Source organism: Lissotriton vulgaris, chromosome 1_1 (genome assembly GCF_964263255.1).
Source record: "Lissotriton vulgaris chromosome 1_1, aLisVul1.2, whole genome shotgun sequence".
Lineage (NCBI taxonomy): Eukaryota > Metazoa > Chordata > Amphibia > Caudata > Salamandridae > Lissotriton > Lissotriton vulgaris.
Window position 1 is genome coordinate 479,106,445 of NC_141685.1, and position 22,859 is coordinate 479,129,303.

The following is a 22,859-nucleotide window of genomic DNA, read 5'->3' on the forward strand; positions in this document are numbered from 1 at the left end:
CCTACCGGGTCACTGAGAAGGATTGGGGAGTAGGGTTGTGGGGGCGGTTTCTCAGTGATGAGCGGGACATTGTGGATTTTTGTCATTTTATCTTGTGTTAAGTCTAGAAAAGATTACTTATTTTCCTAAACTAGTGTAGGGTCCATTTAGATAAGCCTGTCTGCTCGTGCCAAGCTACCAAAGGGGTGAGCAGTGGTTATTTTAGGAGTGTTTCCCCCTTTCCCTGGCTAGAAGCAAGGGACCTTATTTGGACAAAGGTGCAAACCATTGTCAACTAGAGATCCCCATTTCTAACAATGACAAAATGAAAAACTGTATGATATGCACTTTTGTTCTAACTTCTGCAGGTGACGGAGATACTTACTTACAGTGGCCAATTTCCTATAGTTTGCACTGCAATGTTTGTATTAGTGTATTATTTTGCCAAACTTTATGGAATTTAATGTGTTACTGGGAAATTTCCTGTTTCTGAAGATATTGAGAACCAAATGACTTATAGGAAATCTTTCACTACAGTTGTACAAATTAACCATGATACTAAATGGACTAAAAGGGAGTATGTGTGTAGGTGGAGTAAAGAAAATTGTGAAATTGTTACAAAATAAAATGAGAGAAGAGTGAAGAGTTTGAGAGATTGGAAGGATTAGAGTAAAATCAGAGATCATGTTAAGGCTGAAGAGGAATTTAGGTCTTCAAATTTGCATGCATCGAATGTTGAGAAGGGAGCTTAAGAAAAAGAGTGAACCTACAGGAGCAAGATCAATAGAGATTGTGAGTAAGAGAGTGGGTGAAAATAGTGTAGTTGTCAGTGGTGATTTTCTAGTTTGGTGAGAACCGATACTTAGAGGAATTTATTACGTGTTTGGTAAGACTGCCTATTTCAACCTACCATTTAATCAGGTGGTTCTTGCTATTTGTCTTTAGCATTTTCTAGCGTAAAACGTGTGAATGAGATGAGTAATGCTGTTGGTTTGTAGACCTAATTGCTATGTGTGCAATGATTATGCAAAACGTCTTAGCATTAGATATTGAAATCCTTCTCATGAAGAATGGCCTTTTCTACTGGGTTTCAAAGGTAAGAGAATGTTACCATTTTTTTAAAAGAATGGCTTCTGGAAAACAGTAACGGGCACATGCATCATTCATTTTCGCATTCGCAAACGGTGCGATTCGCAGAAATCGGCCGTTTGCGAATGCAAAAATGAGTTTTGGGATGCATCAATGTTAAAGTGAAATTCGCAATTTAAGAAATCGCAAACGTTTTTGCGATTCCTTAAATTTCTCGCAAAAATAAGGAATCGCATTTTAGGTGCAAAAAAGTGTATGCATGAAAAATCGCAATTTGCGATTTCCTTAGAAATCGCAAATTGCGATTCTTAATTTTAGAAGAGGTCTGAGCTGGTGGTATTTTTTTCAATAACAGTGCATCAGGTGAATGCCATCAGAAAGGCATATAAGAGGAACACCAATGCTTCTGACATCCCTTCACTATGGCTGCGGTCATTGCATTTGCACGTATGATTAAGCATGGGCGGATTTTGCGGATCCGCGGATTTTGCGGATTTGCGGATCGTGGATCCGCAAAATCCGCGGATTCTGCGGATTTGCGGATCCGTGGATTTGGGGCGGGGCTTCCATGCGAGTGCACATGCCTCTTGTGTGTTTGAAAGGTCTGAGAAAGTTCAGTTCAGCAGATGAAGAGAAAGAAGCCCCTGGTCACAAGAACAGCACGGGTATTGTGCTCGTGAAAGTCAAGGATGCAAAGGCCTCTATCCAGCATCACAGCTGATTTTCCACGGTAGAGTTGGGAAGAAGGCACACCTGTCCAGCCTCGACGACGCTCACGATTGTTTTTGGGCTAATGAATGAGTCACTGAATTTGAGCATCAACTAGTTCGAGCGACCATGTGTGTGTTACTATGCAATCGCCCCGAAGAGCGCAGGGGTCCCTTGAGTGAGCTGTCCATCATAGTGGGTGAATGGCGGGAAGACGGTGCAAACCGCGAGTGTGTGGGCGGGGCCAAACGGGCAGGGCTTCCATGCGAGTTCACACATGCTTCTTGTGTCACGGGTATTGTGCTCGTGAAAGTCAAGGATGCAAAGGCCTCTATCCAGCATCACAGCTGATTTTCCACGGTAGAGTTGGGAAGAAGGCACACCTGTCCAGCCTCGACGACGCTCACGATTGTTTTTGGGCTAATGAATGAGTCACTGAATTTGAGCATCAACTAGTTCGAGCGACCATGTGTGTGTTACTATGCAATCGCCCCGAAGGGCGCAGGGGTCCCTTGAGTGAGATGTCCATCATAGTGGGTGAATGGCGGGAAGACGGTACAAACCGCGAGTGTGTGGGCGGGGCCAAACGGGCAGGGCTTCCATGCGAGTTCACACATGCTTCTTGTGTGTATAAAAGGTCAGAGAAAGATCAGTTCAGCAGATTAAGAGAAAGAAGCTCCTGGTCACAGGAACAGCACGGGTATTGCGCTCGTGAAAGTCAAGGATGCAAAACCCTCTATCCAGCATCACAGCTGATTTTCCACGGTAGATTTGGGAAGAAGGCACACCTGCCTCGACGACGCTCACGATTGTTTTTGGGCTCACAGGAAGGGCATGTTGTAAATATTTTACGATGGCGCCGGCAAGCTGCCAGCGCCATCCTAAAATACTTACTAAATTAGCTTCAACAGGAAGCTCTAATAGATAAAATAAAGCAGGTGCGAGCACCCGCTTTATTTTATCTATTAGAGCTTCCTGTTGAAGCTAAATTAGTAACTATTTTAGGATGGCGCTGGCAGCTTGCCGGCGCCATCGTAAAATAGTTACAAGTTGACAGGCCAGCCAGGCTTCAACTTTTGCCCCCGGAATCCGCCGCTCGCGGATTTGCGAATTCGCGGTAAATTCGCAGGAGTTTGCGGATCGCGAATTTACCGAAAATTCGCAAAATCCGCGAGCGGAACGGATTTTGCGCTCATACTTACGTATGATGAGGCTGAGAGCTGCTAGAAGGAGAATATTCAGATTGCGCATTACTTTATTAGGGCAGACTGAGCCAGAGATATATGACAAATATAGGCTCAATGCTGATTCAATTTTAGAGTTGATTGCAGATTTGGACCCAATTTTGCAGAGGCAGACAGGTAGGACCCAAGCCATTTCTACTCATGTTCAGGTTCTTTGTTCGGTCCACCTTCTGGCCTCTGGGTCTTTCCAGGGTGTCATTGCCATTGCTGGTGGGGTCTCCCAGAGTGCATTATCTAGGTTTTTTAATAATTTTCTAGATGCACTGTTGCTTAGGATAAGGCACTACATTAGTTTCCCTACAACTGCGCAGGAATTGCTTCAGACAAACTTAGACTTTTACAACTTGGCGCATTTCCCACATGTGATAGGCTGCATAGATGGCACACATATTCCTATTTGTCCTCCTTCTGACAATGAGTACATTTTTCGCAATAGGAAATGTTACCATTCCCTCAATATCCAAGCTATATGTAACTCCAAAACTATCATCACAGATCTAGTTGCTAGCTTTCCTGGAAGTGTGCATGATTCATTCATCTTCAGACACAGTGCTATACATGCTAGACTTTTGGCTGGAGAATTTGGTGATGGGTATTTGCTTGGTAAGTGTTTTTGGTGAAATACATTTGTTAAGTAATGGAAAAAAACATAGCAATAATACTAACAGTTTGTATTACAACTTTTCTTGTACTATAGGTGATAGTGCTTATGGTGTCAGATCATATATACTTACACCCTATCAGACTCCTAGTACTCGCAAAGAGCAACAATACAACCATGCCCATATTTCTACACGCAATGTCATTCAAAGAACTTTTGGAGTAATGAAATCAAGATTTCGCATACTTCATAAAACAGGAGGTGCCTTACAATATCGCCCAGAAGTGTGCTGTAAGATTGTAGCAACATGTGCCATGCTGCACAACGTAGCAACTAAGAGAGGACTTGAATTGTATTTTGAGGATGTTTTGCAAAACAATGACAACCAACCCCAACAACCCCAAGCAGGAATACATGGTCCAGACGCTGCAGAGGGAAGGAGAAGGAGGTAAGAGATCAAACAACATTACTTTTAATAGAGGTAAGACACTTGCACTGCAGATTATTTTGTGTCATGTTCTATTTATTATTGTTTATTTGAAAAGCTTTGAAAAGAAAACATGTAGACATCATAATGGCTGTTTGTGAAAGTAAACTTAAACATATTGAGTCATTTGAAAAAAATGAAACGCATAAGTCTTATGATGTCAAACGTATGTCATAACTTAAGTAAACATGTTATTTCCTTCTACCTCGCACCCCTAAGGCTTCACTTGTGACATTGTCAGTATCCTTGCCCATGCTGCTTCCTTTGCAAGATTTCCTATTGCTGCGGCGTTCAACACTTTGGGTACTACTCCTTTGCTCTGCTCCATCTGCCCCACCTTGACTGACCGCCTGTTCAACAGGCATTTCAATATTGCTCACAACTGGGCTGTTATTTGATAAAGTCATGATTGAGGACATTCCTCTTGAGACATCATCACTGCACTTTGTCAGGCCCTTTTGCATGGCAACTGTGTTCTTGATCAGCTGCGTAGTGGCCATGCAAATCCTATTATTTGCCCTAGTGCATGATTGCATTGTGGTGAAAGACCGGTGTGACCTTTTGGTCTGTAGTAGATATTGTGCCTGCATTGTTTTAGACATGGAATCCATGGAAAAAGCAATTTTGTTGAGTTTGTCTGAGGACACCATTTGTGCATTTTCAATGAGGCCAGTCATTTTTGTTAAACTTCTACTAATGTCCTTGAAATCAACACTGATGTCATTGATTTTCCTTTTAATGACCCTGATGTCTTTACCTTGCAGACGCTGAATCTTTAAAAGCTTCAATTCCACCACACTGGCACTGGTGTCATCATCATTACTAGATCTGCGCTGACCATGACGTGCCCTGAGCCTGAAGAATTGCTGCAATCTCTGACGTCTGGCAACCTGTCTTTGTGGAGGAGCAGTGTTTTGGGGTGCATTTGGAACTTCAGCGACATTATTTTGTGGTACATCCCTGTCAGAATCTGGAAGTCGACGTACCCTTTGATGTTGTTGACTTCTCTGGACTGTTGGTGAGGATGGTTGGGATTGAGTTTCTACTGAATTCAGAAAATTCTCAGTGAAAGACTCAGCAAAGTCTATGAAGTGTGTGCCCAGGTCTGCATCTATGGTTAAAAAAGTGAAATAACATTACTATGTGTGAAAAGTACTTTATGCTGCTTTAAATAAAGTTCCTACTTTTAAAATCCACTACATGTTTACAGCCTACTTTCCTTCTCCTTTACCTTATGTTACACTTGCTGTTTTCAGAAAACACTATTGTAAATCTTTAACAACATATTTGATGTACTAAACTACAAGTACCATGATGCATTGCAGCTACTATGAAACTTGGTATTGCACACACATCCATAGGTGACACATTGAAGCAGATGGTGAGACACACCAACATCACTTATGGTGTACTTTGTCATGGCCAGTTCAGACAAAAATGACATATAAACACACAGAATTTTTTTTTACCTTGAGAAGTTCCTGATGGCTCTGATGTGTCAATGTCTATTAATCCAATCACAGCTTCTGGGCAAAGGGTTCCTTCAACAAGGTCCTCAATGGGTGTATTTGGCTTGTCTTTGGGAGGTCCTCCACCAGTCCTTCTGGCAGTCTTGATGTGTGTCGCAATTTTTTCCTTTGCGCGATTGCGCAAATCATTCCATCTTTTCTGCAAGTTGGTTATGTCCCTGTGTGCTACGCCTACAGCATTTACTTTGGCCTGGGTGGCCAGCCAAAGCTTCCTTTTGACTCCTTCTGGCACCTTAAGGGACTGTTTGCCAAACAACTGTTCATTTCTTGCTGTGACCTCTTCTATTAAAATCTCCAACTCCTGGTCAATAAATTTAACCTTTCTTTTCCTTGCATGCTGCTCTTCGGACACATTTTCTTGCTCCATTGCTTTGAACAAGTGTTACAGGCTCCTCCACTTCCTACAGGCACTCCTCCAACTGCTAAATGTCTCTCCTGCAGTTCAAATGCAGAATCAGGTGCATTTGATTGCTTCCCTAGCTTCCTGGCAGTAATTGCATTGAGATGCATCATGTGTGCGATTTCGCATTTTGCAAATTTGCAAAATGCGAATTTGCAATTAAGAATTCGCATTTTCATGCGATTCTGAAGAAATTGCGATTTTTACCGAAGCGCAAAATTTTTGCGATTTTTTTTGATGCGTTTCATTTCGCGATTCCTTATTTGCGATTCCCTAAAAATCGCAAATAAGGAATCACAAAATATAATGATGATGCATGTGCCCGTAAGCTCCTGGGTTAGTAATATAGAAATGGGTTGTAGTAAGGTTGATGTGTAGTTAGATTGTTTGGGAGGGGGTATGCTTAGGACCATTCTAACCCCTTAATTTATTGTGTTGAGTTGTGCAATTGTTCTGCTTCTCTTGTTCAAATTTTCTGAAATAATATTACTAAATTGTGGGTGTAAAGAGAAAACGAGATTATCTGAGAGGAAATGGGATGAAACTGAATTGGAATATGCCAGAGATTGAGAGTATAATCAACTGAAGCTGTTGGAAGAATCGAATCACAAGAAATAGCTAATTGTGGGGTTATAAAATAATCAGAGGGGAGAGTTTAGGGGAGTTTTTGTGTGTTTATAAAATGTATAAATATATATATAATTCACTGAAAAAACCATAGGTTTAGGGATGTTATATTTAGCTGGACATTTCACTCTTACAAAACCATTGAAATTCCTCCGTTATAGTTAGTTGTACTAACTATAACTCAATCGCCCGCATTCCACTGCTGATGATGTCTCATATTACATCATTCATGACATGGTCAGTGACATCACTGATGACATCACTGATGACTTATTTAGAAAGAACAAGGGAACCGATAATTGGCTAGGGACCACGGGGAACAATACTATTAAGAGGAACAATGATCCTTAGCAGACAGAAGAATGAGAAACCAAAATGCAATATAGACCACAATGGGTTGCTATATGAATCCACTGTCCAGCCGGACATGGGGTTTTATTCAACAATTGTTTAGAATAGAATCAGCAAATTTTTGAAACACGAATTATATGATAGGGCACAAGCCTGTACCCTACTCTGGGAAGGAAGTGTGGAAAACAATACACAACGTTTAAACAAAACAAGGTAACATAAATACAGGCAAAGACATTGAGCTGTGGTAACTCGCATGTAATGTACTCTGCGGCAAGTTTAACCACAAATAGGTACCACAATAGTTAGACACAATGGAAATTTGTGGCGCAATTTACAAGTGTCGACGTTTCGATCCCATGCTCATTAATTATCGGGATACTCATCAGGACTAAATCATAACTTTTGCCTGGTATAAACAGTATCGGCCTGTTGGGGTAGAAAACAGGGAGGAAAAAATCCAGTGGTCTGTGAGAGACAATTTGGACATGTATCTTTACATTTACATAGAACAGCTAGGCAGCAAAACAGTTAGTGACTTGGGTGACTTAGACACACTGAGGCCACATTCAGCTGGACTTGCGGGTGTGTGGTCAAAACCGGATTTGTGAGAACCTGTGCCAAACGGGGTGATCGACAAAATGTCAATGAGGCTAGCCTACACGGTCAATTCACAGATGGTGTATTGAAATACGGTTCAGCTATATAGTAACGCAATCATGCGGGCGTGTGGCATAAGAATAGTGTAATTAGGTGCCTACGGTAGAGAAGCAGAAACGATGGTGGCTTCCATCATTATAGTGTTGGATAACTTTTTTTCAGGATCAATACTGGGCTCAAAGATGGAGCACTGAAGTCTCTCCTGAAAACAGGTGATTAAATCGGAATTCGTAGTTCGGCTGATTTTAGATCAATATTTTAAAGTTTCAAAACTCCACACTCCAAAAAAATTCAAGAGAAACCAGACAATGTTAGAACTGTATCTGAGAGTGGAGATGAAGGTACTCCCTTCGACCAGGTGCAACCAACTCTAGGTCCCAAGAGTGGAACCGTGTCTTGATCCCACAATGGACGGTGTTAGAACTGCATCTGAGAGTGGAAATGAAGGTACTACCTTCGACGAGGTGCAACCAACTCTAGGTCCCAACAGTGGAACGGTGTCTTGATCCCACAATGGACTATGACCGATATTACCTCCTGCTTGCTTTTCATAGAACTCCCTAAATTGAGGTGCATCACACTCTGTGCTTCGGTAGTTAACTGCTGCACATGATTATTGGGCTTGGCTGATGGCAGTAGCTGGACTACTCTGCGGTACAGCAGGGCCAAACAGTGAAACGGGGTCTTGATTCTATGATTGAGGATATCAGAAGTTAAAGTCTAAGATAATGTTTGTGAACCCCCTTGACCAGGTGCAACCAACTGTAGGTCCCAACAGTTACACGGTGTCTTGATCCCACAAAGGCCGATGTTAGAACTTCATTCAAGAGTGGAGATGAAGGTACTCCCTTCAATGAGGTGCAACCTACTCTAAGACACAACAGTGGAACGGTGTCTTGATCCCACAATGACCACGATGTCCGATATTACCTGCTGCTTGGTTTTTTTCATAGAACTCCCTCCGTTGAGGTGCATCAGACTCTGTGCTTGAGTAGCTACCTGTTGCACATGATTATTGTGCTTGGTTGACACCAGTCGATGGAGTACACTGTGGTACAGCAGGTTGGAACAGTGAAACGGGGTCTTGATTCTATGATTGAGGATGTCAGAAGTTCAAGTCTGTGATTATTTCTGTGTACCCCGTCCGATCTGGTGCAACCAACTCCATGCTTTCGAATTCAATGGTACATGGCTGTGAGGCGTTAATGAATAGTGCCTCTTGCCTCACTGCAGTCAGCAGGGCTCACAATTTAGATTGAGTGGTGATTGTTAATTACAGAATCCAGTAGTCAAGTAACTAGAACGTCTATTGAAATATACACAATATCCTTTTAGTATATTTGCTTGAAGACTTTTTTTCAGATGACTTATAGGTTCACTACAATGACCAAATTCATTTTGCAAGTCCAAAGGAACACTAACTAGTCTACACTGTGGACAGCAGAAATCAATATTCGAATTGTTTTGATTTATTTATTGTAGAGTTTTCTGTAATTTATGTTGTTGTATTTTGTGAAAAGGAAGTGAGAAAAAGTATTCATGGTTGTCTGTGTGAGTACTGCCTTCAATTAGCACTGCAGACAGCAGTGTACACAATTCAGACAGAGTCGCTATTGTAGATGAGGCAGTCCTGTAGGAAAATACATTGCTCCAGTGTGCTCTGTCCGCACCAGGCATACGTATCATTACAGGCTCCGCACATGCTTTTTTTGGGGTTTGCGTATGAGAAAATGGCCAGCTCAAGTCAATGCCACGTGGCTGTGAGCCCTTGCTGAATGCTCTCTCTGGCCTACAGTGCAAACAGCAGTGTTCACATTTGAGATTGAGTCGGCATTGTAGATGACACAGTCCTATAGAAAAAGACATTGCTGCAGTGAGCTCTGTCTGCACCACTAATACGCATCAAGGCTTTTTTGTTGCTTTGCATATTGCAAACTGTGGAGCTCAAGTCAATGCCACCTGGCTATGGGCCTTTGCTGACCGCTCTGTCTGGCCTACACTGCAGACAGCAGTGTTCACAATTCAGATCGAATCGCTATTGCAGATGATGCAGTGTTGATGGCAACAGATGTTGCTCCTTGTACGGCCCGCCCGCAGCACGCATCATCAATGGCTGTGCACATGCTGAATGCTTTTGATGTGGCTATGTGAGTGCACTAGAACTGATGGAGCATTTATGATATAATATTTGTGTGTATTATTTCAGATCTATTGATTGTGTGCCAGTATACCACAACTTGTGGTTGTTTTACGATATAATTTTTTCTGTATTATTTCACATCTACTGTCCCTAACTTACTGCAGCACAAATTATTGATTCTTTTAATACTGAATCTCTGCGTGTGATCTAATGATTACTGTAGAAGTTGATGCTAGCAGCAACTATTTCCTCAGGCCTGCTTTACACTCACCCCACATGCATCCACCACAGACGTCACTGGATATGTGATCCTGGTAATAAAAATATGTCGAGTACCCCCTTCCACTATCTATCTGTGTCTGTGTGTTCATTATCTATGCATGATACTACCTCTGGGCCATACTACATTACATTGTGCTGTGGACAGCGTATTCAACCATGTTACCTCTGGTAGTGGAGAAAACTATGTAACTTTTAGGTGTATGGTTATCACAGGTGGAAGGCTACTCTACAAAGTATGAATATTGTTGAAGATGATTTTTGCATGTTGTGTGTAGTGTAAGATATGTGCACATTGCAAAAAGTTTAGAAAAAAGCTCTCTAAGCAGAAGAGGTGTGTCTCATCAAATGCAGTACAGAGATTGACTAAAATGGGTGGTGTTTTCCAACTGTTATAATGGGAAAGTTAAAAGCTAATGAAATGCTTTTATTTTGTGGTCACATGGCAATGGCGCACCCAGCGCGCAAGGAGACTGCCCCGACATAATTTTGAGAAAATATATTTACTATCAGTTTATTACATTTAAAAATATATAAATGTTTAAAATATTTTTCATTATCGCTTGCTCTCATATACACTTTAAAGTTTTTTAGATATAGTTTTGAGACAAAAAAATGAAGGAATGGCGTACGTGGCTCGACACCCTATGTCCATGACGTAACAAAGGGCGTGGCAGCGTGCACTTGTAGCATATGTAACGCGCAGCAAGTGCGATCCCATACGTATATGACGTAACGTGCAGCTTGGTAGTGCGTGCCAGTCGCATACCAAAGTAGCAGGTGGCGCAACCTCATATGTATATGTTGTTACACGGTACGCGGTGTCACAAACCCGTTGAATACGAAATGCGCATCATTTAAATGTGGTGGATAGGATTCGTGTGCTGATCGAGCTTGGTACACTACCGGTACAGGACTGTAGTTTTCTCAACAACAAAAAAATGATACATTTTTTTGGGGAAGGTATAAAACATTACATCATTTTTAAAGTTAAAAAAAGGATAATAGAGTTGCGAAATATTAATAAACAATTGGAAAAAATATAGGTTTCATAAAGATTAAAATATGAAATGAACATTTAAAAAACCTTTGAAATTCACTGAAAAAATCTTAGGTTTTACAGACATTATAGCTAGGAATTAGCATTTAAAAAACCTTAGAAATTCAGGGACTGTATAATTAGTTGATCATTTGACTAATATAAAACCATAGAAATTCGCCAGTTATAGTTAGTTGAGCTAACTGTAACTCATGCACCTGTAATGCACTGCTGATGATGTCACGTATTACATCACGTATTACATCACGGATCCTACGTGGGATGCGCGTAGGATCCGCGAGTCCCGCTGCTGAAAAAAAAAACGATGAGCGGGCTCCCACGCTTTAAAGGTTATTAGCCCGGGGGGGGGGGGGGGCAAAATCCTGGGGGCATTTAAAAAAAATAGTGTGGGGGTGCCAATCTACCCTACACTGCCCCGGGGTTCTTTCAAATGCCCTGGTGACTGCCGTCCCTGTGGCTTAAAAGTATTAACTGGGGGGGGGGGCTCTGAGGCCCCAACAGCCCTGGGGACCCCCAACCCCTGGGGCTTCTTGAAAGTGTGGGAGGGGGCTGTGTGGCCCCCTCCTGGAGCCCAAGATGGCCCTGGGGACTGCACCCCCCAGGGCCGGCTCCTGCAGTGTCCCGGAGTGCCCACCCCTGGGACACTGCCGGGATACTGCCGTTTGCAATGACAGGGCAGGAACCTCGCGGCTCCCACCCTGCCATTGCAAACTGTTTTCCTATTTGGAAGAGAGAGCAGGTTAACCTGTTCTCTCTTCCAAATAGGAAAGCAGATTGCTTTTCCTCAAGGGGAGCAGCATGTTAGCTACTCTCCCTGAGGAAAAGCAATGCCGGCTCCTGCTGGACACGGGGAGACGGCTGGGACCGTGGGGGCATTGGGGCTTCCCCCAAGGTCCCTGATGGTTTATATAAGCCCCGGGTGCTGGGGTCCCTGGGGATAATAAAAATTTGCGATAGGGGTTACTTGTCTTACGCTAAAATTAGGAGTGGCACACCCAGCGCGGCGCTCAGTGGGGTCCCTGGTGTGCATGCGTTGGATGTACGGCTTCTAACCCGTAGGGTGCCTGACTCTAGTGTGTATGGTGCACAACTTGCACACGTTGGCTGCACCGACTTTGGCAAGTTGGGTGTGTGACACCAAGCCAAAAAACAAATAATATTTTTCAGATATACGTTAAGCTTATGTGTTTAGTTCTTAGGTGGCTCTAAAAAGAGCCCTTGCGTTTATTGAGAGATTTTAGTACCTACAAGTAAGTACCGATGCAGAGTCAAAAGTTCAAGAGGAAGGTTTTGTTACGTTACGTTACGTTAAAAACATTTATACCGCGCACGTTCACCAACGGTTTCATGGCGCTCTTGACATAACGGTAGCTGGGGCGGAGAAGTTACTTGGATGCTGACTGAAACAAAAAGGTTTTTAACAGTCGGCGGAAGTGGTCATAGCTGGGGCAAAGGCGGAGAGGAGTTGGGAAGGAGTTCCAAGTGGTGGAGGCCATGGTAGAAAAGCTCAGACCACCATGCTTTTTCCGTCTGGTTTTAGGAACAACAAGAAGATTAAGAGATGCTGAGCGGAGGTCTCTGTGGGGGACATACCGTGTCAGGCAAGAAGAAATAAATGCAGGGGCTAAATCAGATAAGGCTTTGTAAGTGATACATCCAAGTTTGAAGGTGCAGCGTTTGGAGATGGGGAGCCAATAGAGGCTAAGCAGGAGGGGGGTGACGTGCTGATGTTTCGGCTGGCGGAAGATCAGGCGGGCTGCCTGGTTCTGCACCAGTTGCAGCCGGCGGAGATGGATTGCTGGAATTCTGGCATACAAAGTGTTAGCATAGTCGAGTCTGGAGGTAATAAGGGCTAGGATGACTAAAATTAGGGCGTCTCTAGTGAGGAACCTGCTGATTTTATGGATCCGCCTTAGATGGAAAAAACAGGATGAGGTGACTGCGTTGATTTGTGGCCTCATGGAGAGGTCCTCAGAGATGACCACCCTCAGACTCTTCACAGTGCTTACAGGACTAGGTGGCGTCCCCAGGGAAGAAGGCCTACCCCAAACCCATAATCTACCTCCAGCACGATCACCTACAGTACCCATTCACCACTGCAGTACCCTAAACCCTAAAATACTAATGCAGCACAACTGCCTACACTACTCAAACACCATTTCACTACCCTAAACCTTAAATCTACCCCAGCACAACCTCCTATACTACCCAAACACCACTGCACTACCTTAAACCCTAAAACACTATCCCTAGCATGACCCTATACGGTACATAAACACCACTGCACTGTGCTAGAACACTACCCGAGCATTGTTCCCTTCATTTGTAAAATGTACACTATCTCTCCTATACACCATGTACACCATCTCTCCTATATGCACTACCTTAAACCCTTTAATAGTAAAATGGTACTTCATGTGTTTCCTGAGATGTAATAGATTAAAAATGTATTGTGTTCTCACATTTTGGTAGAATTAGAAAATAGTCATTGGTTATGTGTTTCCAAAATGAGTTTAGCTTAAATAGTAAAATGCAGTTCAGAAATATATGGAATGGATGCTTGATGTGTTTGCAGACATGTCTTGCAGTGACACTATCACTAGCACGATTTCCTATACTACACAAAGACCAGTGCACTACCCCAAACCCTTAATCTACCTCCAGCACGATCACCTACAGTACCCATTCACCACTGCAGTACCCTAAACCCTAAAATACTACTGCAGCACAACTGCCTACACTACTCAAACACCATTTCACTACCCTAAACCTTAAATCTACCCCAGCACAACCTCCTATACTACCCAAACACCACTGCACTACCTTAAACCCTAAAACACTATGCCTAGCATGACCCTATACGGTACATAAACACCACTGCACTGTGCTAGAACACTACCCGAGCATTGTTCTCTTCATTTGTAAAATGTACACTATCTCTCCTATACACCATGTACACCATCTCTCCTATAGATGCCAGGCATATTGAAACGCAGACTGTTGTAGTATAGGGACCCCATTGTATAGTCTCGGAGAAAAGCAAAAACAAATGTATTCACATGTTTCCTAGCTTTCTCAATCTGTGGACAAAATTGATTGGACCAGTTCCGTTTCTGCCTTTGGTATATGTTAGAATAGATAAAGGCAGTTTGGGGGAAAAGTGACATCAATTCTCCAAAGGTGTCCAAAGGTGAGAGAAGCATTTTGGTACTTCATGTGTTTCCTGAGATGTAATTGATTCAAAATGTATTGTGTTCTCACATTTTGATAGAATTAGAAAATAGTCATTGGTTATGTGTTTCCAAAATGAGTTTAGCTTAAATAGTAAAATGCAGTTCTGAAATATATGGAATGGATGCTTGATGGGTTTGCAGACATGTCTTGCAGTGACACTATCACTAGCACGATTTCCTATACTACACAAAGACCAGTGCACTACCCCAAACCCTTAATCTACCTCCAGCACGATCACCTACAGTACCCATTCATCACTGCAGTACCCTAAACCCTAAAATACTACTGCAGCACAACTGCCTACACTACTCAAACACCATTTCACTACCCTAAACCTTAAATCTACCCCAGCACAACCTCCTATACTACTCAAACACCACTGCACTACCTTAAACCCTAAAACACTATCCCTAGCATGACCCTATACGGTACATAAACACCACTGCACTGTGCTAGAACACTACCCGATCATAGCCCTCTACACTACCCAAACACCATTGCACTACCCTAAAGCTTAAATCTATCACAGCACGACCCCACACACCACTATACTACCCTACTACTGCATTTATAAGAAATATTGTCATTTGTCTAGAATCAGACTGTGAGTCAGTATCCATTTGGGAAAATTGAGAGACAATGATTTGGGTGATTTATGTATTTGCAGACATATAAATACATGTACTCTTGCAGTCACACTATCCCTAGCATGATTTCCTACACTACACAAAGACCAGTGCACTACCCTAAATCCTTAATCTACCTCCAGCACGATCACCTACACTACCGATTCACTACTGCAGTACCCTAAACCCTAAAACAGTACTCCAATATGACCGCCTACACTACTCAAATACCAATGCAGTACCCTAAACCTTAAATATACCCCAGCACAGCCTCCTACACACTCCAAACACCACTGTACTTTCCTCGAACACTACCCTAGCACAACTTCCTACACTACGCAAACAGCGCTGCACTATATTAAACCCGAAAACACTATCCCTAGCATGACCCCCTACACTACATAAACACCACTGCACTGTGCTAGAAGACTATCCCAGCATGATCCCCTACAGTACCCAAACACCATTGCACTACCTTAAAGCTTAAATCTATCACAGCACGACCTCTTACACTACCCAAATGACTAAACAAAATATGGCTCCCTTGAGCTTTGGGCCGACGGGCTCTTGGACGACTCATCTGCGTGCCGGTTATGGCATCTAGGCCTTTGACTGTTGTGTGGCGGCCTTCTCTTCCACCCCTAACGATCTTTCTCTACTGATGAGGGAAGTTATCCCGAAACCCGAGACATGTCTCGGGCGATATCCTAAAACCCGGGACATGTATCGGGTCTAGAGATTCATCAGTCCAGCAAGCACCGACTTACACCCACCTGGGTGTTCCACTAAAGAACTACAAGTACCAGAGTCCCGAGGGGTGATCCGGAGGAGGGGATAGCGGTGTGCGCTCCCTTGATGACTAAACACAATATGGCTCCCTTGAGCTTTGGGCCGACGGGCTCTTGGACGACGAACCTGCATGCCGGTTCTGGCATCGAGGCCTTTGACTGTTGTGTGGCGGCCTTCTCTTCCACCCCTAACGATCTTTCTCTACTGATGAGGGAAGTTATCCCGAAACCCGAGACATGTCTCGGGCGATATCCTAAAACCCAGGACATGTATCGGGTCTAGAGATTCATCAGTCCAACAAGCACCGACTTGCACCCACCTGGGTGATCCACTAAAGAACTACAAGTACCAGAGTCCCGAGGGGCGATCCGGAGGAGGGGTTAGCGGTGTGCGCTCCCTTGATGACTAAACACAATATGGCTCCCTTGAGCTTTGGGCCGACGGGCTCTTGGACGACGCACCTGCGTGCCGGTTCTGGCATCAAGGCCTTTGACTGTTGTGTGGCGGCCTTCTCTTCCACCCCTAACGATCTTTATCTACTGATGAGGGAAGTTATCCCGAAACCCGAGACATGTCTCGGGCGATATCCTAAAACCCGGGACATGTATCGGGTCTAGAGATTCATCAGTCCAACAAGCACCGACTTGCACCCACCTGGGTGATCCACTAAAGAACTACAAGTACCAGAGTCCCGAGGGGCGATTCGGAGGAGGGGCTAGCGGTGTGCGCTCCATTGATGACTAAACACAATATGGCTCCCTTGAGCTTTGGGCCGACGGTTTCTTGGACGACGCACCTGCGTGCCGGTTCTGGCATCGAGGCCTTTGACTGTTGTGTGGCGGCCTTCTCTTCCACCCCTAACGATCTTTCTCTGCTGATGAGGGAAGTTATCCCGAAACCCGAGACATGTCTCGGGCGATATCCTAAAACCCGGAACATGTATCGGGTCTAGAGATTCATCAGTCCAACAAGCACCGACTTGCACCCACCTGGGTGATCCATTAAAGAACTACAAGTACCAGAGTACCGAGGGGCGATCCGGAGGAGGGGCTAGCGGTGTGCGCTCCATTGATGACTAAACACAATATGGCTCCCTTGAGCTTTGGGCCGACGGGCTCTTGGACGACGCACCTGCGTGCCGGTTCTGGCATCGAGGCCTTTGACTGTTGTGTGGCGGCCTTCTCTTCCACCCCTAACGATCTTTCTCTACTGATGAGAGAAGTTATCCCGAAACCCGAGACATGTCTCGGGCGATATCCTAAAACCCGGGACATGTATCGGGTCTAGAGATTCATCAGTCCAAAAAGCACCGACTTGCACCCACCTGGGTGATCCACTAAAGAACTACAAGTACCAGAGTCCAGAAGGGCGATCCGGAGGAGGGGCTAGCGGTGTGCGCTCCATTGATGACTACCCAAATACCACTGTACTACCCTAAACCCTAAAACTCTACCCCAGAACGACCCCCTATACTACTAAAAGACCATTGCGCTACTCTAAACCTTAAATCCACCACAGCACAACCTCCTACAGTACCCTAAACACCACAGTACTTTCCTAGAACACTACTCCAGCACAACCCCCTCCCACCACACAAACACCACTGTAGTACCTTTAACTATCCCTAGCATAACCCTGTACACTACATAAACACCACTGCACAACCTTAGAACACTACCCCAGCTCAACCCCCCTACACTATCCAAACACCATTCCACTATCCTAAACAATAAATATATCACAGCTTGACCTCTTACACTACCCAAATACCACTGTACTCCCCTACTACTCCATTTATAAGAAATATTGTTATTTGTCTAGAATCACATTGTGAGTCAGTGTCCATTTGGGAAAATTGAGAGACAATGATAAAGTTGGTTTATGTGTTTGCAGTGACACTACCCCAGCACGATTTCCTACACTACACAAAGACCAGTGCACTATCCTAAACCCTTAATCTACCTTTAGCACGATCACCTACACTACCCATTCACTACTGGAGTACACTAAACCCTAAAACACTACTCCAGCACGTCCGCCTACACTACTCAAACACCATTGCACTACCATAAACCTTAAATTTACCCCCAGCACAACCTCCTAGACTACCCAAACACCTCTGTACTTTCCTTTACGACTACCCTAGCATGACCTCCTACACTACACAAACAGCACTGCACTAACTTAAACCCTAATACACTGTCCCTTTCATGACCCCATACACTACATAAATACCACTGCACTATGCTAGAAGACTATCTCAGCATGACCCCCTACAATACCCAAACCCCATTGCACTACCCTAAAGCTTAAATCTATCACAGCACGACTTCTTACACTACCCAAACACCATTGTACTACCCTAAACCCTAAAACTGTACCCCAGCATGACCCCTTAGACTACCCAAGCAACACTATACTACCCTAGTTCTCCATTTATAAGAAATATTTTTATCTGTCTTGAATCACACTGTGAGTCAGTGTCCATTTGGGAAAATTGAGAGAGAATCATTTGATTGGTTGATGTGTTTGGAGACATATAAGTACATGTACTCTTGCAGTGACACTATCCCCAGCATGATTCCCTACACTACACAAACACCACTGCACTACCGTAAAACCTTAATCTACTTCCAGCATGACCACCTACACTACCCATTCACCTCTGCACTATCCTAAACCCTAAAACACTACCAAACACAACCCTCTACACCTCCCAAATACCATTGCACTTCCCTAAACCTTAAACCTACCACATCACAACCTCTTACGCTACTGAAACACCACAGTACTACCCTAAAAGAGTAATTCAGCACGATCCCTTACACTACATAAACACCATTGTACAACTGTAAACACTAAATCTACCTCCAGCATTACCCATTCACCACTGCACTAACCTAAACGGTAAAACACTACCCCAGCACAAACCCCTACACTACCCAAACACCATTGCAGTACTCTAAACCTTAAATTTACTCTAGCACGGTCTCCTACACTACGCAAACACTACTGCACTACCCTAAACTCTAAATCTACCCCCAGCATGACCCTGTACACTACTGAAACACCACTGCACTACCCTGAACTGTCAAACACTATCCTAGCACAACCTCCTACACTACTGAAATACCATTGCACTACCCTAAACGTTAAACTTACCACAGCACGACCCCTTACACTACCCAAACAGCACTGTACTATACTAAAACGTGTAAGTTAGCACTATCCCCTACACTACATAATCACCACTGCACAACCCTAAACCTTAAATCTACCCTCAGCATGATCCCCTACACTACCCATTCACCATTGCACTAATCTAAACGCTAAAACACTACCCCATCATGACCTCCTACACTACTCAAACACCACTGCACTACCCTAGAACAGTACTCCACAATGACCCCATACAAAACACAAACACCACTGCAGTACTCTAAACTCTAAATCTGTACTGTTGCTAAACGATAGTGACTGTTTATGTACCATGTAGTAATCTATTAACTAAAGTAAAAGTGAGCCAATTATGAATTCACTCAGTGTCTCTCATTATAGTATTGTGATCATTTACTTAGTATGCATGTACTCATACAGTGCTTCAGGTTTTAGTGTTATGGAGTGCTTGAAACTGCTATGTACTATCTATGTACTGCTCTTACCACCATCACAGTTGTGCTTCAGGCCTAAAATGTCTTCGTTAGAATGTATATGGAATGCGTTTGTATAGTAAAGAAAAAAGTATAATTTTAAAGTTATTAATAAATACTTATTTATGATTCTTTTTTACAGATACGGTTTATCATCATTAAAAAAAAGTTATCGTGCCCGAGAAAAGAAGAAGAAGAAAAGCTCAGAAGAAGGATACTTAACTCAACCAGAAGAATTGGAAGATGAACAAAATGTGTCTAAAAAGAGAAAAAATTCTGGTAAAATCACAAAGGATTTCATAAAAAATATTACTAGATTCAGAAAAAAATGGAAATGTGCAAAGCAGTGAAAAGTTCCAAACACAAAAAAAGTGCAAAGAATAGGAAAGGAAAAAAAGGCAATGTACATACAATGGATACAACTTATAGTAAAAGAAGAGAAAATCAATATAAAGAAATACGCACAAAATATTTTACAACAGAGTAGTCCATTATTTACTGAAACATACAAAGAAATGTAGAAAGAGGACACTATTTTATAAAAAGAAGAATCATATCAAATCCATTGTTGAAAAGGCTTTTGAAGTAAAGTGGAAACTATTCATTTTAGTATTAATGAGAATTCGATCACTAGATAAACCAATCCATTTAATGAAGGTCAAAAGTAAGAGGAAAAGAGTTATTAACAGAAGTAACTTGTGTGATATTTTTTTAGGGGAATGTAAACACACTTTAAGTTTTGGGCCTTTTTTAATGAAGAGAGTTATTTATAGAGCAATGATTTGTTGCATGCAGTTGACACCAGTGGTCGAGCTTATGAGGTTAGAAATGGTTGTCCAAATGAGAAAGAGCAAATCGTTCCTAGAAATGCAGAAGAAGTGATAGGTGATGAAGTTCTAGGCAGACTTCCTAAAGCCCCAGTGTACACCTGGGATATGTAGTAGTATTTGTAGTGTACGACAAGAATCTATTGATAAATTACGCAATTTCTGACAAGCATATTGTACAAAAAGTGTTAAACAAAAGATTAAGGTGTTGCAAGAACTAGACCCGTGCAGAGTGAGAAAACATACTGGTTTGCAAGGTCATTCTCTGGCTTCTCTTTCTAGGAAAGTATGTCAAAGTGTTTTTCACCATTTCAGGATGTTGGCAGTACATCATACTCAAATGCAGAAGTTAGTCAGAAGATTGTATTAAGCAAAAAGTCCAGCACTAAAGTTAAATGAGTTGAACAGTGCTCTTTTGCGAGGATCAGTATCAGTTGTGAAAAAGGTTTGTGATGATATTGAGTTTTGTTACTTTGGTCCTGAAGAAGAGAGTGTTGTCGCCGAACTCACCACATTTAATCACTCACTCATACAGTCAGTCATGCACCTACTAAATCCTTCATCCAGACACTTATACATCCACTCATTCTTCAATATGTAAGACAAATTTTAACTTTACAGAAACAGACAGCCACTGGATGTTGTCATCAGTGATGTCATCAGTGATGTCACTGACCATGTCATGAATGATGTAATATGTGACATCATCAGCAGTGGATTGCGGGTGCGCGATATATAGTTGGCGCAACTAACTATATATGCGAATTTCAATGGTTTTATGCGAGTAAAATAAGGTTTTGTAAATGCTAATCCCTAACTATATATGGTCTATAACCTATGTTTTTTTCAGTGAATTTTCAAGGTTTTGTAAATGCTAATTCCTAACTATATATGGTCTATAACCTATGGTTTTTTCAGTGAATTTCAATGTTTTTTTAATAGCAAATATCAAATGCTGTCAAATGTCAAGTACATGATAGGCAAAAACATTTTCGTGTTTATGCACGCTGATGTGCTTTGAACGCTGCCCCCCCCCCCTCTTTTCTCTTAGGAGTACTCTCTCTTTGCAGATAGTGAAGGGTAGTTAACACAGGCCTTTGCCCCCGTTGTAATCCGTCGTGCCTGCTTCTCTCTCCATTTGATTGATTGTTATCCAAGCATTTAATATTTTTGAATTGGTTCTCTTTGGTTCATTCTGTATTTACAAACAAGCACAGAGTCGCAATACTCTGTTTAGTCTTTGCAGATAGTGAAAAATCGTTTAAAAAAACAAAAGGAATCGAGCAAAATCAGTAGGCCACTAATGGGATCTGTTTTTGACCTCGCTAAAATAGAAACATTAAGAACAACCCCTCATGAGAAATACGAAACTAGTGAGATGAACTTAGCTCCACACCATGATGGCTGCAAGACAGCTCGACTCTGCCGCCCACCCCACCCCACCCAAAATAACGACAAACCCTATGCAAATATTATAAATATATACAACACACCAGCAAAGTAACAGGGTAAAACATTTTATTAAATAACTATTTACATAACTATTTTATACTTTTTGTTGCCCGATCCGGCTAGCTCAATCGATCGAGCATGAAACTCATGCACTCTGATAGCAAGCGTTGCTGCTGATGCTATGCAGACAAAAACTGGTTTTCAGTTTGTACATTCTTCAAGATTTTTCCATCCAAGGCTGGTTGAGAGTTTGTAGAACGATGGCTTCAGATTTTCAACATACGGTGTGGTGGCGTTGACTGGGAGGGGGCGCTTGGCTCCTGCCCCCGCCCCAAGTAAGATTTTCATACGTGAGTGTACGTTCATGGTTTTGGTCCCTGAGTTGCTTCGATGTCACTGCCATGCTCAAATGGCATAAGTCCTGGATGTTGGGTGCCATAGTTCAGAGTTCAGAGCAGCGCTTGTAACACTGTCTGAAGCTTATTTGCACCTGCTGCAGCTTCACTATTCTCAAAGTAAGTGAGGGCCGTTTGTGGACCTGACTGCATTGGAAAACAATGTGATGCGGTGCCTCCCTGAACCGCTTGACGGAGGCCCCCGAGGGGCGGTGAGATGGCGCGGACTGCGAGGGGGCGCTTGGCTCCTGCCCCCTCCCAAGTCGTATTGCCCTGGTGGCCTGAGATCGCCCCCGACATAGGCGGCCGGCTCCCGGGGTCCGGCGGAACTTTTTGCCTTTTGATGACTCTTCCATTCTGGACCTTGTCCCACAATCCGTTTGACCTGAAGACACGCTGTAGTGGGGCGCCCCTTTACCGTTTCAGTTGCCATTCTGCCCGCTTTTGCTACACTGTGCCTCTTCCGCCATTCAGCTGTTTACCGCCCGCTCTTGCGACTACAGCGTCTCGCTCACCAAGTAGTTGAGTTGCTCCCGCTCTTGCGATGCAGCGATAGGCGGCTGCCACAGGACTCTCAAAATGGCGGCCGGCTCTTCAGATTTGGGCGTGGTCCACTAAAATGGCCCTGGGACACCTTGGAACTCGGACGCTTGTCTGCTAGGGCTTGGGTCCCATTCTCGAAAGCGTCCCCTCGGCCTTGAAGATTCTACAAAAGTCTTGGGGGCCCCCAAC